Here is a 17,220-nt window from a genome sequence, read left to right on the forward strand (position 1 = left end):
AGCCAGTTGAAATATGCCTCCTTTTTGTGCAAAAGATACAAGAACAAAGAGAAAGGAAGACACAGGCTGCAGGTGGTGTGGGGGCAGGGCGAGTAAGAAATGTGAAGGTGAGAACTAGGGAAGTTGAGGGAGATGATGAGTCTTAAATTGTCAGAGAACCTTGGGTCCAGCTTGCTCAAGAGAATGTGAAGTCCACACAGGTCCAAGAAAAGACCCTCGCACATGACGGTGGCAAACCTGGACTTAGAACCCCTGCCTCATCCGCTTGTTAACTCAGTGTGCGTCCCTAACCCAACTCCTGGCTTAGAGAGTCTCCCACCCCTTTTCTTCCTTCTCTCTTGGGTCAAGATTTGTATCACAAGCTAAGAGTTAGGTAAATAGGCTGGAGACACTGAGCAAGCGACTTCTCTGAGATTTTAACTAATCATAAATTGATCAGGGAGACTTTAACTTTTTCCCAGATGCCTTTGCGTTTCTCTGGATGGAGGGATGTGAAGACAGGTTTTTTTTTTTTTTTTTCTTGAGGCCAGTAGCCTCTTGGACCATATCCAAAATCAGAAGTTTTCTTATGCAAATGCGAGCGTTGAGGGCAGGCGGGTTTTGTTAAAACTGAAACATAAAGGACCATGCATGTTTCGGTGAACCTCCTGCATTTTGGTTCGACTCTAGCAGCAAGAAAACAAAACCACACAATCTAAGGCTCACGCCCAGCTCTGCGCAGCAGGGTGTCTGCTAGTTCCTGTGTGGTTTGCCTGCAGACTGCAGACGGGCTGGGGGTAGCTTGGAGGGAGAGCAAGAGGCAGGGAGGAGGAAGCTGTATTGATGGATCTGGGGCTTGTGCCCTGCTTCCGTGTGGTGCTCAGAAGCCAGCTCAAGACAGACCTGTAGGCTGAGGCGGCGCGGTAAACTTGACATTTGAGTGCATCTTCCCACCGGCAAAAGACGAACCTAATAACTCGTTGTCAAAGCCGAGATACACACTCAACTCAGGCTCTTCGCTTCCCAAAGGTATGTCATGCACCGTGGGTGCACACCCTCTGGAAACCTTGAGCGCTTTAAAGATTCTGCTCTCTATAAGCCAAATCTATTGAAAGCTGGCCCTACTGGTTTTTCTAAACTTCAGCTCAACCGTCTAGGTTTCTCATCTCACTGACTTACGTTAGCGGGGATTGGATTCAACTTCTGTCAAATGAACTAGAGAAAACTTGGTCTTTACTCGACTCACAGAAAAGAAAAACAGCCTTTCCACTAACTGGCTTCAGAGCCGTCTCTGGAAAAGACTTTGGAGGTTGAGGTCCCAGAGATCTCTCTTCAATAGTGAGGTTGAGGAGCAGGAGGTAGCAGCAGGGGTTTGAGCATCCGTGAATAGAACTCTGAGGCCAGGAGCTCTCTCTCTCTTGCTCAATTTCTTCACCAACTCAAACTGCTAGTTCTGGTGGCATTTGCTGTCTTTAAGAACACTGGTTTGGGTGCCTTTAATAAGAGGAAACTTCACGCGGGAAGGTATGAGGAGAGGGTGTTGTCTATCTTTGTCTCTTTATTAATAGTTATGCGGCGTCTTTAAGGCCGTCTCTCGTCTCTGCTCCTGTTCCCATCTGCTTCAGGACACGAGGAAGGAACGAACTCAAAGACCAGGTTTTCACTAACTTAACCATGACCGCATCCACTCACCTCAAAGGCAGCCTTGTTAATCCGGCATATGTACCAATTCGTATGTCATCAGAAGTGCACACCCAGAGGCAAATTAAAGGGGGCTACTTGGCACCTAAAGCACCACAGGGATAAAGCAGTTATAAGCACACGTTGTCGGCAGCCGAGAAACGTCAGTGGAAGAGTCTTGCGTATGGGCACGTTTATTATAAACTGTTACTTTGTTATCCGGTCCCATCTTCATTTTTGGTTTCAGAAAGAACGTTTGGTTTAATTTGGTCTCTTCTAGTGAGTGACTCAACATGACCTACAAAGTTTGATATTCATAGTATAATGTTAGAGAGGTCCTCTTGAAAAAGCAGCCACTTTTAAGTAGCGTCTTCCCACCCCACCCCCACCCCCAAGACAGGGTTTCTCTGTGTAGCCCTGGCTGTCCTGGAACTCGCTCTCACTCTGTAGAGCAGGCTGGCCTCGAACTCACAGAGCTCCTCCTGCAAGTAGTATATTTCAATGCCAAGTTCTAAAAACTTCTGACTTATCCCCTTTTTGAGATTTTTTTGTGTTTTGTGTTTTGTAAAAGGAGGTAGCCCCACATCACTGAAGAAAATGCCCTATTAAACTCAACTCAGAGAGTCTCCCACATAGTAAACTGTAATCTTATTCTCCCTAAATTGTAATGGCTTTTGTCTTTTTAAAAATGACTTTACTGAAGCTGAGGGGAAAGAGGTGACCGATCTATTCAATATGAAGAAATGCCTTTGCTTCTAATAGTAGCTTCCATGTCTTAGACCTTCAGTTGTTTTATACCTGCCTCATAGGGACACTGTAAGAATACAAGAGTTAACATAAATACCATGTACCTTAGGGAAAGGCACTGTGAAAACTCATGATGGGAGTATTATTATTTCTCTAAATCTTAACCATTTTCCTTCCCATCTCTTGTACCAAACGCGTCTCTCTTGCTGCCCAGAGCCTGCTCTTTTGGAACCACTGCCTTCTGGAAGAGCTGCCAGTGATTTCCATGGGTCTGTTGATTCCCAGTGATTTCCATGGGTCTGTCGATTCCCAGTGATTTCCATGTCTGTTAATTCCCAAAGAACAGCACCTGCTGGTGTTGGCAGCTTAAAGAGCTCAGGCCTGAACTTGAGCAAAGTGTGCCCCTCTTCCTGGCTCTAAAAAAGTCTATAATTGTTCACAAATATGTCATTAAGCGCGATTCCATCGGGGTTTCTTTACTGAGCAACAGTTGCCGCCGGGTCAATCCAAGAGGCAGAATCTTGGAGCTGCCGTGAAGCAAGCTCAAACCCTGTTGAAGTGGGGCAGCCAGGTAGTTCGGTAAGGAAAGATGCAAATCCAACACCGTGAGTTCAGTCCCTGGGACACACACGGAAGAAAGAAAGAAAGAAAGAAAGAAAGAAAGAAAGAAAGAAAGAAAGAAAGAAAGAAAGAAGCAAGCCCTACAAGGTGTTCTCTGACATAGCATCCATGCCGTAGCATATGATGCACACGTAAAGAATAAATAATATAAAATCATAGTAAGCAAATATTTTTAAAAGTTCAAGGGTAGTCACAGTGTAGTTATTGAACCAAAGGGTAGGGTAGGTGAGCCTCGTGTTGTACAACTGAAGTCTTCACTCCGCACATCTCCATACAAAGAGGCACCTCAATTCCATGTGCATCTGCCTGTTTTCTTCATTGTTATATTTTTATAGCATTGGAGAATTTTCAGGAAATCACAGCTCCGTTCAACAGACATTTCACTAACATTTATTGAGCAACTGCTTTGTGCCAATACTTGCACTTGGGCGCCAAGGTCTCTAACCAAGTTCACAATGGGTTCCAAGAGACTCGAGCCAATAAGAATTCAGTAAATAACGTTTTAAAGTCGTTTTCTTTTTAGGTATACGAGCACAGTCCAGAGTTTTAGAGAATTTAATAAAACTACAGCAGGATCCACAACGATAGAGACCATCTTTGCTCTTCGAAGATGTTAAGCATGCATCTCATGAAGAAAGTGAGTTTACGTACAGATTTAAGCAGGGCCTGGAGGCCCATGCCTGCAATCCCAGCACTTGGGAGGCAGAGGCCAGGATTGGTGCGATCTCAAGACCGCCAGGCCAGCTAGACAGCTACATAGCAAGACTCTATGAAAAAACAATGTACAAAGGTAGCGGAGAGTTGAAACGCTAAGCGTGCCCCACTCCGCTTTACAAATATAACCTCCCTCACGCTCGCTCTGTCTGCTGCATTTCTCTCTGAGTGTTCCGTAAGTTGCAGATGAATGACAGTTTGCTCCTGAATAATTCAGTTCACACCCAAGAACAAGAACATTCTCTTACATAACCACGACGCCATCACTGTGCCTACGAAGGTAGGCGTCCTTAATACCTACTGTTTAATAGCTAGTCCATACTAATCTTCCCCATTGCCTCCAACTGTCACCCAGACCATTACTTTTTAAAAAAAAAACTTTAAAAAAAAAAAACAGAATCTAATCCTTATATTTCTCTAGTCAATGCTGGAATTTTTTTCCCCAAGGTTAGGCCAGCGATCTTGCAAAAATGCCCCCACCCCCCCGTTTTGAATCAGTCGTTGCTCCGTGGCTAACCTGTCACCCTGCCTCTTGTTTGTCGAGTAAACCCCACGTTAGAACTAAAAGCGTACTGAGATTGGAGTTTACATTTCTTCATCTGCCATGCGAGCATGGGTGCGGACACGTGGGTGACAGCACGCATGTGGAAATCAGAGGTAACTTGACTTCTCCATGTGGGATTTGGGAATCAACTGCAGGCTGTCAGGCTTGGCAGCAAGCATCTTTACCGGCTCATGTTGAGATTCTGATGGAACATTCTTCATAAGGTGCCACCCGGGTGCTCCATATTGCACAGAATCAGGAGGCGCGACCGTTCTGGTTTGTTCCACCAGCCGAGATGCCAAGTTTGGTCTGGCTCCAGGCGTTGATTTTGCTCTGGAGATCTCTCTCTCTCTCTTCCTCTCTCTCTTCCTCTCTCTCTCTCTCTCTCTCTCTCTCTCTCTCTCTCTCTCACTTATAAGGGTACTTATACAATTACAATTAACAAGTAATTGGAGGGGGCGGCACTGTGCTAGCATCTATTTCCAACTGCTCCCATCTCATGACTTTAGATCCTCGTCTTTGCCTAAATCAATATTCCATCGGTGCGCATATCTATTTTTAATATACTCTGAAGATGCATAAGACATGCTCGGTCACCACTAGTGACAGCAGCTGTATTTATCTGTTGAGTGCACAAGTTCACATGGCAGTAGTAATAATAAGTCACCCGGGCTGAATACTTGCCGTGGAGCCAGACAGCCTAAATGCGAGCCCAGCCCACCATTTTGCTGAGTGAACTGAACAAAACCCAGTCCTCGCCGTTTTTTTGTTTCTTGAGCTGCAAAGGAGGGAGGGAGGGAGGGAGAGAGAGAGAGAGAGAGAGAGAGAGAGAGAGAGAGAGAGAGAGAGAGAGGAGATGAGGAGGCAGGTGGGGTTGTCTGAGGATTGAATAATTTATACACGTTTCCAAAACAGTGCGTTGTTGGTGCTGTTGCTGTTACTGCCTCGTGGCCTATCTGTTTCTCTTTCTCCCCTTTCGCTTGTAAACTCCACCTCAGGATCTCATGTGTCTAAGGCTTGGCAGGCATTAAACTGTTTACTTCCCCTGGCGTAGCCAAGAAAGCTCCGGCGATGTCATCCCTTTCACACCTAAGAAAATTAAGGTGCAAAGAGGCCAGAGTACCTCGCAGAAGGTCACTCACAGTAGGGCCAGAGTTTGACCTCAAGGAGTCTCATTCCAGAACATTCTCTGTAAAGGCTGGCATGTGGAAGGAGATGGATGGAAAAATCAGCAAACAGGCAGGGCTGCGTATACCAGGGTTGAAGTTGAAAATCTAACGTGGCCACCCAAACACATTGCAGGTTTTGATCTTCCGAATCAGAACAGCATTCTGTAAAGTGTAGATTTGTATAGTTGTTACATTTACATCTCTTGGAACCATCCAAGAACATGGAAGGGTTGGGCAAGAAGAGAGGAGACTCAGAAGGCAGGGACAGGAAGTAGGAAAGACTAATTCAAGAGAGAAGTGATGAGACCTCAAAGCCTCAGGGCAGCAGAACATGGGATTTTGATAGTGTCGGGAGGGAGGAGTCCTCGTTTTTTTTCACATTCCTGTATGGTAAAAGATTTGACCACTAAAACACTGGAATATAAGCCTTGTCCAATTCCTAAAGGCCACACTGGGCTTCCTTGCAGGGCGATGGATGTCTGCTGTGGGTAGGAATGCCCCCGCTGGTTACCTAGGCCACTCAGGCCTTGCCTAAGTCAATCTGTGACTTCAGAAAAAGCACAGTTTTAGCCAGCCAAAGCCTCCCCAGCCAGGGTTTGGTCTGAGCCCTCATTAGCATTGCAAGTGGGTTCCAAGGCTGTGACTATCTGCTCCTTAAATTGCTATTAGGGAAAGCTCTCAAGTGTAATTTTCTAAAGAGAACTAAAAATAAGTGTGTTAGACAAACCCGGTGTTATCAATGCTTGTTTGCCTTTCTTGACTGCACCACTGTCACTCCTGCCTTTTCATGGTTTTGAATGAGAAGCAGCCTAATTGATCAATCGGTAACGAAGAATACTTTTCATTTGTTTTGGTTTTTTTTTTTTATTTCTCCCCACCCCTCAGCCATCTAGAACCAATGCTTTTAACGCGACAGCCCTGCAAATGGTTTCTGATCTGAGTCTTTTGTTTAGTGCTTTATGGGAAAACATTGTACACAAACCACTGAGACCTCGGTGGGAATGCAGTCAATAATGCGCGGATAGTCCTCTTGTTAAGTATAAATTTCAAGAAGAACCTAAATAAGTAAGAAATATTAACAGGGGAGAACAGAAAAGGGGGCGGCGGGGAACCAGTTGATTTGTAACTTGAGATTTCTGTTCATCGTTTTATAAGCTGGGGATTTTAATCTTCTGTAAAGCAAGGTGTGAAGTCAGGGCAAGGGAGGAGGCTCGGTGGGAGCCACGCTTGCCACAGAAGCATGAGGCCCTGAGTTTGGATTCTCAGCATGCATGACCTGGCAGTTCATATGTGTAACCCCAGAGCCGGGGAAGCCGAGGCAGGAAGATCTCTGGGGCTTGCTGGCCAACCAACCTAACAGAATCAAACTTCAGGTTCAGCGAGAGACCCTGTCTGAAAATAAATAAAATAAATAGGGTGAAAATAATTGATGAAGGCACCTGACGTTGACCTCTGGAAACTATACAGATGTTTGTGCACACACACACACACACACACACACACACACACACACACACACTCAACAGAAAAGCCTCTCCTACATAGAATCGTTATGAAGTGTGTGTTAGTGAATGAGCACGTGGGTGTAACGGGCAGACCTCAGTCATTTTAAGCCTAGGAAAAGTAACAAGTTCCAACACCTTATATATCAGCCATTTTTATTGCCTAATAAATAAAATGGATAGCCATAACACAGAGTTCTCTGTGCTGGGAGAGGAGGGGGAGGGGAGTGTCACCCCAGGCAGAGAAACCCATGCCTGCGCTCAGCCTCCCTCCCACCCCTCCACACAGACTTCTCCCTGGTGTCCATCCATAGAAGCTCAACAGGACAATTTCTCTACCTTTATTTCACTCTGAGCCCGACAAGATTTTAAAGACAGGTTTTCGCACACTATCTCGCCCCATCTCGGATAAGGTCTTCGAGGCACACAAACCGAGCGCGTGTCTTACCTCTAATTCTTGCAGAGAGGGAAAAGCAAAGTTTGAGTTCTTCACTCAAGGTACATACACCAGCTGGGACTTCCTCCCTCCCTAGGGGCATGTCATTCTCCCATCACAGGACCTTCCTCACCTACCTAAGAGAACTAGGTTTGTGACCTTGAGCAGGTCAAAGCTTCTCTGGGCCTCAGTTTGCTCTGGTCAAGAGCAAGGTCAGAGCATATGTTCTCAGACACCCTCCGGTTTCCTATTGAGAATGAAGGATCCCTCCAGGATCAGGTAGTAAATGACTCTTTCTGCCCTCTGTGGCGAGACCCCTCACCCTTCCCTGTAAGTCTTGAGAGCTGGTGTCTGCCTCCGTCTTGACGGATTCCTTTGCAAGATCCAAATCGTATTAGGAACAATAAATACCGGTAGTGCCTCTGCAGGCCACTGTGTGTCATCCCGCCGGGCACCTCATTTGCTGCAGGGCTGTTTTACAGCAATTATCTCCTGACCCTGTGCTCTGTAGCACACTATTTCCTTATCCCTCATGGGCGGTTCAGAGTGCAACGTGGACGAAAGTCATGCCGATGGATTTATTTAGAGCTGATAAGCCCTGTCTCCCCAAAGAGGTTGTCTCTCTGGAAGGACACAACGCCTTCCACATAATTTTTCATTAAGAGTTACAGCCTTGGGGCCAAGGAGATGGCTCCAGTTAGTCAAGTGCTCACCACACGTGTCTAAGGACCTGAGTTCTAGGACCCATGGACAGGGTTAAGTGCAGATGCATGCTCCCGTAATCCTGGTCCTGGGGAGGGAGAGAGGAAGGAATTGGTGGAGCACTGGCTCACAGGTTTTGCTGAATCAATGAGTTCAATGAGAGGCCTTACCTCAAGCAGTAAAGTGAAGAACAATTGAGGAAGACATTGACCTCTGTCCTACATACACACACACACACACATACACACACACACACACACACACACACACACTTATCTGAACATATGCATGCCTATCTACAGGCACACACACACACAAACACACACTTGCACTTATCTGAACATATGCATGCCTATCTACACACACACACACACTTGCACATATCTGAACATATGCATGCCTATCTACACACACACACACACACACACACACACACACACACACACACACCCAGTGATATCTCCGAAATGGGATCTGCCACTGGAGAATCATGGAGCTCAAAAGCCCTGAAACCAAGGAATGACATAACGATCCCTTCCTCAAGGGCCGTTAGGACAGACAGGTGGCTAGCCACAGAGGTGACTGCCTGCATTTGTGATTGGCTGTTGATGGGAACTTGAAGTTGTGTTTCTCATGCTCTTGCTTTTTAAAGTTTCTAAATCGACTTTAGGTCATGGGGCCATTATCTACATCTTCCAAAGAAGTGTGCACTTTGTACCACACCATTCCTTGGACTATTGGAGGTAACACTACAGTGAGAGTGGTGGAGGTAATCCTGCACCCGACGCTGAGTGCATTGAGGATAGCAACAGTACACCCTACCCTGAGAGGGATGGCGCATGAACGAAGCTCCTGAATGTTGTGTTCTGTCCTCAGCCTCTCAGATGGCTCGTGGTGCCCAAGGACTGCTCTGTCCTTGAACAGAGCAACACTGTTCCTTAACCCAACACACTGCAGACTCTAGAAGATTCGTGCATGACAACCCCAAACACTTCTGTATAACTGAAAACATTCAGCATCTCACCGGGAAAATGCCTTGCATGGTCCTTCCTTATTTAAACAAAGTCACTCTGTGGCATTTTGATTTCTTAGATCAATATTTATAAATAGACGTCACAGTACGTCCTATGAACCAAAGGCCCACACAGCATCATAACATGCGGTACCCCACAAATATCCAAATAAATAAAGGGCAGCTGTGAAGGGAAGAGGCCCCCTAGCCAGAGAGGCGGGCACGGTGCCTGGAGAAGAGAGGGGCAGCTTTTAGGCAGAAGGCTAGTTCTCTCCAGGATAGATAAGCAGCTTCCACATGGTCATGGACTGGAAGGGAGTAAGATGTATGCCACAGCCGGCTTTGTCAGCTCACGTTACATCATAAACCAAAGGCTCGGTTATTAGCATCAGGAGGAAAGCCATAATGCCTCGTCATGTAGATGTTATAAAAAATTACCTGTCCGGATACTTGAATTCATTGTTTGGCTGCTGTCTGCAGAAATTCTCTCAGTCTCTTGTTGACGAGGACCTGGATGCATTGGGAACGTTTAGGAAGATAAACATAACAGAGTCCTCATCACTGGGAATGAATTATCTCGGGAAAACTAGGGGATGTGGAAGAACATGCTTGTTGTAGTGGGAATTCTGTGACAAGGGGACCACAGAGAAAATGCCTAGAGGTTTTTAGGGAAGGTTTCCTGGAGGAGGCATTCTTGAGAGCAGGAGGCACTGATGCATCCAGAAGTGTGTGTGTGTGTGTGTGTGTGTGTGTGTGTGTCAGAAGTTGACACTAGGTGCCTTCCTCAGTTACTGTCTGCATTTTTTAGTTTAATTTTATTAACTCTGTGTGTGTGTGTGTGTGTGTGTGTGTGTGTGTGTGTGTGTGTGTGTATGCACATATGTATATGGTGCCCACAGAAACTGGAGTTGGATTTATAGGCAGCTGTGAACCACCCAGCATGGGTGGTGGGAATCGAACCCCAGTCCTCTGCTAGAGCAGCAGAGCCTCCTTAACCACTGGGCTGGCTCTCTGCCCCTTTACCTTATTCTTTGAAATGAGATCCCTCACGGAACCCGGAGCTCGGTGATTCACCACCGAGCCACTGGCTAGGTCTGGCTAGGTCTAGAGATCGCCCCGTCTCTGCTCCACCCAGTGCTGGGATTGCAGCCTCTGTGCCTGGCTTTTGTGAGAATATTAAGGATCTGAACTCAGGTCCTCAGGCCTGAGAGACAAACACTATATCAACTGAACCACTTGCCCGGCCCCTTCCTAAACATTTTATATGATGTCGAGGAAATCATGAAAGAAATGAAAATGTTATTTTGCAAGCAAAACGAAAGAAGGCCCTCATGAGGTATTTCACATAGGGGATCAGGAAATTAAGTTTCTTCGACTGGAGCTCTTTCGAAGAGGAACCTCTCTCTTCCCTAGTCCATCGTGTCCCTTGGTGTTGTCTTTTAAAAAAGAAAGGGAAAAAAATCTTGGTTCATTTCGTTCCTGGGCCACAGTTTTGCTGCTGTTATTTGGAGTGTCCCTCTCCGGAAGGATTTCAATTTAGAACTCTTCTTGTGCCAAGATGCCCAGAATGGAACAGAGCTCTGGTGGCACAAATGCCACAGGGTGACTCTTGCCTGGACCTTCTCCCTCTGTGTCTATTACACAGCCCACGACTGCATTAGCTCTGTGGTAGTTATATCACGGTGCTGACTCATACTGAAACCGTGGTCAGCTAGAAGCCCAGAGTTCTCACGTGCCTAGCACTCATCTCATCTCCCTCTCCCTCTCCCTCTCCCTCTCCCTCTCCCTCTCCCTCTCCCTCTCCCTCTCCCTCTCCCTCTCCCTCTCCCTCTCTTCCTCTCTCTCCCTTCCTTTCCCTCCAGCCTCTCTCCCCTTTTGTGTGTGTTTGTGTGGTGTGTCTCTCTCTGCGTGTGTGTCTGTATGTGTGTGTGTGTCTGTGTGTGTGAGAGAGAGAGAGAGAGAGAGAAAGAGAGAAAGAGAGAGAGAGAGAACATCAGGCACAGAGGTTTCACAGTGACATTTATGCTTATTACATCTGACTATAGTGATAACAACCTGTCAGAATAGTCCAGACTTGGCAGATTAGTTCTCCCCCACGGTGGGGGGGGGACGGTGAGTGTTCATCCGATAGTGTAGCAGCACAGCTAATCTCACACTGATCCCTGGCCTCAAAGGCTTCCGCACTGCATTCTCTTTCCTCTCTGTGAGTCATCAGCAGCCCTGCAGAAATCTGGATCTTTAGACATGCTAGGACCTCAGTGTAAAACACTCCACAAATGGGAGGACCCAGTTCCTCTCCAGGGTTACACAAAGGCTCAGGCGTATATAAAACCCAAAGTCAACGTGAACTCAAGCAGTATCCTGTGAGAGGAGGAGACGTTTTGTGCCAGGCTCTGGGCAACTTTCAGAAGATCTGATTACACTTACCATGACATGTTACAGCTAGTGGGCATTCACTGATGAAACTACTCCAAAGATATGACTGGGTTATCTGATTTGGTGCTGTAGTAACATTGTATGGGGTGAATATAATTTTTGAGTAAAATTATTTGCCACTGGAGTAAATGCCATCAGGCCTGTCTTCATGAAATCGATTGAAGGTGACTCTTGAATGGTATAAAGAACATGGGAATTAGGAATGGCTTTCGTGTGACCAGGGCCACAAGCACAAGCTCTCTGTGCCTTAATTCCCATGATTAATTTTTTGTCGTGTTCCTGAAACTCTTCAACATGACTGAGAATGGTAGATTCCTAAAAAAAAAAAATGGTCAGTGGTTGGGAGGTAGAGGCATGTGTGGTCTATGTAGCAAGTTCTAGGCCAACCTGGGCTACATAGTAAGACCCTGTCTTAGAAAGAAAAGAAGGAAGGAAGGAAGGAAGGAAGGAAGGAAGGAAAGAAGGAAGGAAGGAAGGAAGCAGTTGGTGTTGGGCTGATATAAAAAGTAAGAGAACTGCAGTCTCCTCTGTGTGTGCATGTGCAAGGTGTACAATTGTGTGCTTTTGTGGAGGCCAGGAGTTGATGTCGGGTGTATTCAGTGTCTCTCACTGAATCTGCAGCTTACCAGTTTGGCCAGCAAGGCCTGGAGTTCTGGTGTCTCTGCCCCGCCCCCAAGGCTAGGATTTCATTTCCCATGGGTTCTGAGTGGGGGAACTCAGTCCCTCATTCTTGGGCAGCAAGACTGAGCCATCGCCCCAGCCAAGAAACACTTTAAGCAATAAATCATTTAAACATGGGCTAGGGTGATGGCTCAATAGCCAAGAGACTGATTGCTCTTCCCGAGGACTCAGGCTCAATTCCCAGCACCCACATGGCAGCTCACAACTATCTGTAGCTCCAGTGTCAGGGAATCCAATGCCTTCTTCTGGCCTCTGTGGGCACCAGGCACACACATGATACACAAACATACATGCAGATGTTCTCTTCCATTGGGCTAGGATGTGGTTCAGTGGCAGGGCACCCCCTAGCATGCTTAAAACTCTAGGATTCCATCCATAGCACTGAGAGGGGAACAAAAACCACAACCACCCAAACTTCCCTGCAGAAAAATGAATTAAATAATTAAAAACTTTAAATCAAGTGGCTGTCTTCACACCTTCCTCTCTCACTGAGTTCTAACCCCACTGTCCTCTCTAGATAGTGCACATGGACGGCAAACACCTTGAGCTTAGCAGGTCTGTTAGGCTCGGGAAACCTCTGAAAATCTGAGCAAACTAGAAATTTGAAGATCATCATTTTAGGCTGAAACAGAGAGCTAATGGGTATCTTACCCAATATATAATTTCAAGCTAATACAAGTGTCTATTTCTAAACACCCCACATACGGTTTACCGTAGAAAGGGGCGGGGGTGTCCCTCCACTTCTCTAACCTGTCGTTCTAATGCAAACGTTAACCTAATTTGTGTGACCTCGAGACCATGATGCTCAGCAGTTCCTCCGTCAGCCCTCAGGAGCATCTGGGACCCGGAGCTTCTGTGCTTGGTCCAGCATCAGTAGCATCTGCTGCCGGTGAGCATGAGAGGAAAGATCTGAAGTCAGTTCCTTCCAACATACCAGAAAGTAAACATGAATAAAAAGAGAGGCTCTCCGTCTTTTCCCCAAACCTCCTGAAGCTGATTTCGAATTTCAAAAAGCTTTTCCTGGTGACTGTTGGGCACAGTGACATCTGGGAAGGCCTGATGCAGGGTAAAGAGATTTCACTGGGTTTGCCCACCCTGCATTCCAACACAGTTTACCAGCCCCCCATGGTGTTTTGGAGAATACAGAGAGTCATTAGTTTTTACCAGATTTAAATGTTCCCAGTGTGCACAGTCTTTTCTCAGGGTGTCTATCACTGGCTTTCAGATGCCCTTGCCTTACTAGGTCTTTGCAGCTCACACGCTCCTGTTCACTACAACACATCCCTCGGTGGGGCGTTTGTCGAGGTCAGGAGATGCCTCTGGTGGTCATCACGTGCAGTGCTGCTGGTAGGTAGAAGCTAGAGACACTGCTAATCTGCCCTGAACAAAATGGTCCCCTCAGTTGCTGGCTTAGATGTCAAGGGCAACAAAGAAGGTTTTCTACAAAGAAAAACCTTCTGTAGGGGACTAGTAGGTGCCATGCATATGGCCAGGGAAAAGAAAACACACAGCTAATGTTGGTAGCCTGGGGAGGGGATGGAGAGTAGAGAATCCTACTGCAGGTAAGAGGGGGCATCTTGGACAGGTCATCGCCAAAGCTCTATGCACAGTCAGTTTAAGTAGCAGAGCTGTGATTCAGGGACCGAATGCCAGGTGACTGCTGCAGGAAGGCTGAGTAGGGTGGACTGGAGAGATGGAGAAGGGGGCCAGCAGTAGAGTGAATACTTTCTTATGATCCCAACATCCTGTAAGGCCTGGAAAACAAAAAAGTGTGTTGAGCATTTGCAGGGAGTAGCAGAAGGGATTTCAGGTAAATCCCGTCAGAAGAGACTTAAGGAGGAGGCAGAATCCACTAGCTAAAACTGGGCCACCTGAAAGCCATGCCAGCTGCAGAGGGTGACCCGCGGTAGGGTCAGCTAAGTAAGCGTTCAGCTCCAGTGAGCTTCTTAATCCCTCCCCATCAAAGAGAAGCTTCTGCTGAGTCCACAGTATGGTTGACTTGCAAGAAGGGGTCCAGTGCTCTGAGCTATGGAGAAGGGCAGCCAAGAAGCAAGCTGAGTCCTGACCCTGACTTTAAAAAAAAAAAAAAAAAAAAAAAGAACCAAACTACGGTGGTATGAGAACTGGAGCAGTACTCCCCACCCCCATGTCATTTCCCTCCAACAGGGAAGCTAAGACATTCCAAAAGATTATCTCCTCTCCAGTCTTAAATTTTGCTAGAAAGATTTCCCAAGGATTTCTTAGAAACCATCCAAGTCACCATGATGTCCTCGTTCCTGACCCCTGAGTTCCCCTCACCAGAGGAGCTTTCTTTCATCCTCCCCAGCACACACACCCTACTGTGCCCCACCCTGCTGCCCCTTAGTCCAGTTACAGAGTCACAGTTCTATTAACTTGCTGCCCCAGGCGTCTCTCGACAAACTTTGCACCCTGACGTGGCCCTCTGATCCTCTGGACAGCCCCCCGAATCTTGCCCTCCTGCAAGTGTTACCACCAAAAGATATTTATTAAAGCATCCTGTGTGCAGACTGCCCTTTTGGCCGTGGAGAGAGAGATTGGAAAAGAGCATTCGCAGCCTTGTTGCTTTTTATCCTCTCTCCTTCCTCCAGGGAGTTGTAGCTCTTGGCTGAGTTTATAGTCTAGCTGGTCCAATCATCCTTGGGCAACATCTCGATTGTCCCGCAAATGTTTTCCCTGTGACCCTTGTCACAGGACAGGAGAGTTCGCAGTCATCGACAAGTGTTCTGATGTGAATTTCACTGTAAATAAACCCGAGATCAATGCCTCGCTCGGGCTCTGGAGACGGCACTCCACTGCCATGTGGGTTTTGATTCAAATGAGCTGCAGAGGGATTTGTGCAGCTGAATTCGCGGCAACTGGATTAATCTCATTTCATATCGAGTCTCTAAGTAGGGAAGTAAACTGATTTTCAGCAGGCTTAAATGGTACGTTAATGCTGCCAACATCCATCAGAGTTACCCTGACTAAATTGCAACAGTAACGGTGTCCTGATTGTTTTCCCTTCCACAAAGCAGTTGCCAAAGTGTACCACTTTAGGATGGGCTTTTTATGATAGATGGAATGTTCTAGAATGAGACAGAAAGCAGATACAGCAGACAGATGAGCATGCCTCTCTGGGCAGATCCTGAGGTCCAGTTCTTGGGTTCCTAACTCTCTCTCTCTCTCTCTCTCTCTCTCTCTCTCTCTCTCTCTCTCTCTCTCTCTCTGTGTGTGTGTGTGTGTGTGTGTGTTGTGTGTGTGTGTGTGTGTGTGTATGAAGTTATAAGTTTATTGTGGTAGTACATAACCATAATCTCAGCACTTGGGGGGACAGGCAAGGAGGATCAAGACTTTGAGGCCACCCTGAGCCCCAAGCTCATAGCTAGCCTAGCTACATGTGACCTTACCTCAAGACCAAAATGATCAATCCCTCCCTCCCTTTGTCTCCCTCCCCACTCTCTCTGTCTCTGTCTCTCTGTCTCTCCTCCTCACCCTCCTCTTCTTCCTCTTCCTCTTCCTCTTCCTCTTCCTCTTCCTCCTCCTCTGTTTCTGGCATTTGGAATTGTCACAGGGCACTGATCAAGCTACACACTAGCACTGCTAGTACCTGCAGGAAGCACTCAGTGTGTGCCTAGTATGTGTCTGTGCCACACTGAGGATCTTCTGCTTTCTTCACTGGTTCAACTTCTCCCTTCTGCTGCATATTTGTCCCCTTCAACCTCAGTCAGTTCCCAAAGCCACCATCTCAGCCTCCGGGGATTCCCCATGTCTGCGTTGGGCCCTCACCTTCCGTTCCTCCTGAATTGCTGGCTTCAGCTGGCCTGTGCTACTGGGATAACGTGGCTGCTGTGGAAGGTGCTGCTTTCTCCAGGGGGTTGATTCTCTAACTGGCAGTCACTGTGGAAAAGGAAGAGCTTTCAGAGATGTGACTGGGACGGTGCCGAGCTGTTATATAGAGCAAATGGGATAACGGGTATAAAACAGCAATTTGTAAACTGCAGCACGCTCACTAGAAGACATTGTAACTGTATTATATGACTTTAGGGTTTAGAAGGCAACTGGATGATATATAAAATTCAGCCAAGGCTCCTTCCACAGCAGAGCTGAAATAGAAAATTACACAATTTAGGATATCACCCCTTCCATCCATCCATAAGCCCGCAGGCTTCTCAACAGGTTTTACAAGGAAAGCACACACCATGGAGCTGAGGGCACACACAGTTCCAAGGAACTCATCTGCTCACTACTCCAGAACAAAGGGCCTCTGTTCTTGCTAGGGGAGCCGAGGACCCTCAAAATACCCTTCCAAGCCTTCAAGGGCTAGCCTCAAACCCATACCCTCTTCCCACTCCCCTCCAAGATGGAAACATTCTGTTTGTCCAGATGGTCTTGTCAGTCTATGACAGTTACACAACTTTGGAGTCAACTGTGAACTGTTGATGTGAAGTGAGACCTAGACCTCTGCCGCAGCCCTCAACCCCCCTCCAGTACTGCCCTGTAAGGCAAACGGAGACAACGGCTCAAACCACTGAAAAGAGAAAACTGCATTGACCAAATGGGTCTTGCAGAAGAGCTCGTCCTAGATTTGGAAGCCTGAACCTTTTACCACTCTCCAAAACAAATAGGGTTTAGGAAATAGACTCATAAAAATCCTATGAATGGTGGGGCACAAAACAAAGTAAAACAAAAAACAAACTACATTTGAGAGTCGTGCGTGGTGGCTCACGCTTCCAACCCCAGCACTCAGGAGACAGATAGATCTCTGTTAGTTTGAGGCCAGCCTGGTCTACATAGCCAGTTCTAGACCAGCCACCGCTATGTAGTGAGACCCTATCTCAAAAGAGTACATATTTATCCCAGCATTTAGCCCTTGATGCCAGTACTAGGGAGGATACAGCAAGAAGGTCCATGAGTTCAAGGGCATTCCAGGCTACACAGTAAGACTGTCTCAAAAGAAAGAACAAGCTAGACAAGGTAGTGTGCATACCTGTTATCCT

General features: G+C 46.9%; 1 protein-coding gene across 3 annotated transcripts in view; it reads left to right on the plus strand.

The window, feature by feature from the left end:
• Nucleotides 1–756: 756 nt before the first annotated feature.
• Grap2 (GRB2-related adaptor protein 2) overlaps nucleotides 757–17,220 on the plus strand; it is a 78,393-nt gene continuing 61,929 nt past the window's right edge. For 2 of the 3 annotated variants that reach the window (XR_015624329.1, XM_087558526.1), the window contains exon 1: nucleotides 757–1,008. The gene's annotated coding sequence lies outside the window, so the exon portion shown is untranslated. 3 annotated transcript variants of the gene reach the window in all.

This window comes from Rattus norvegicus, chromosome 7 (genome assembly GCF_021556685.1).
Source record: "Rattus norvegicus strain SHRSP/BbbUtx chromosome 7, alternate assembly SHRSP_T2T, whole genome shotgun sequence".
Classification (NCBI taxonomy): Eukaryota; Metazoa; Chordata; class Mammalia; order Rodentia; family Muridae; genus Rattus; species Rattus norvegicus.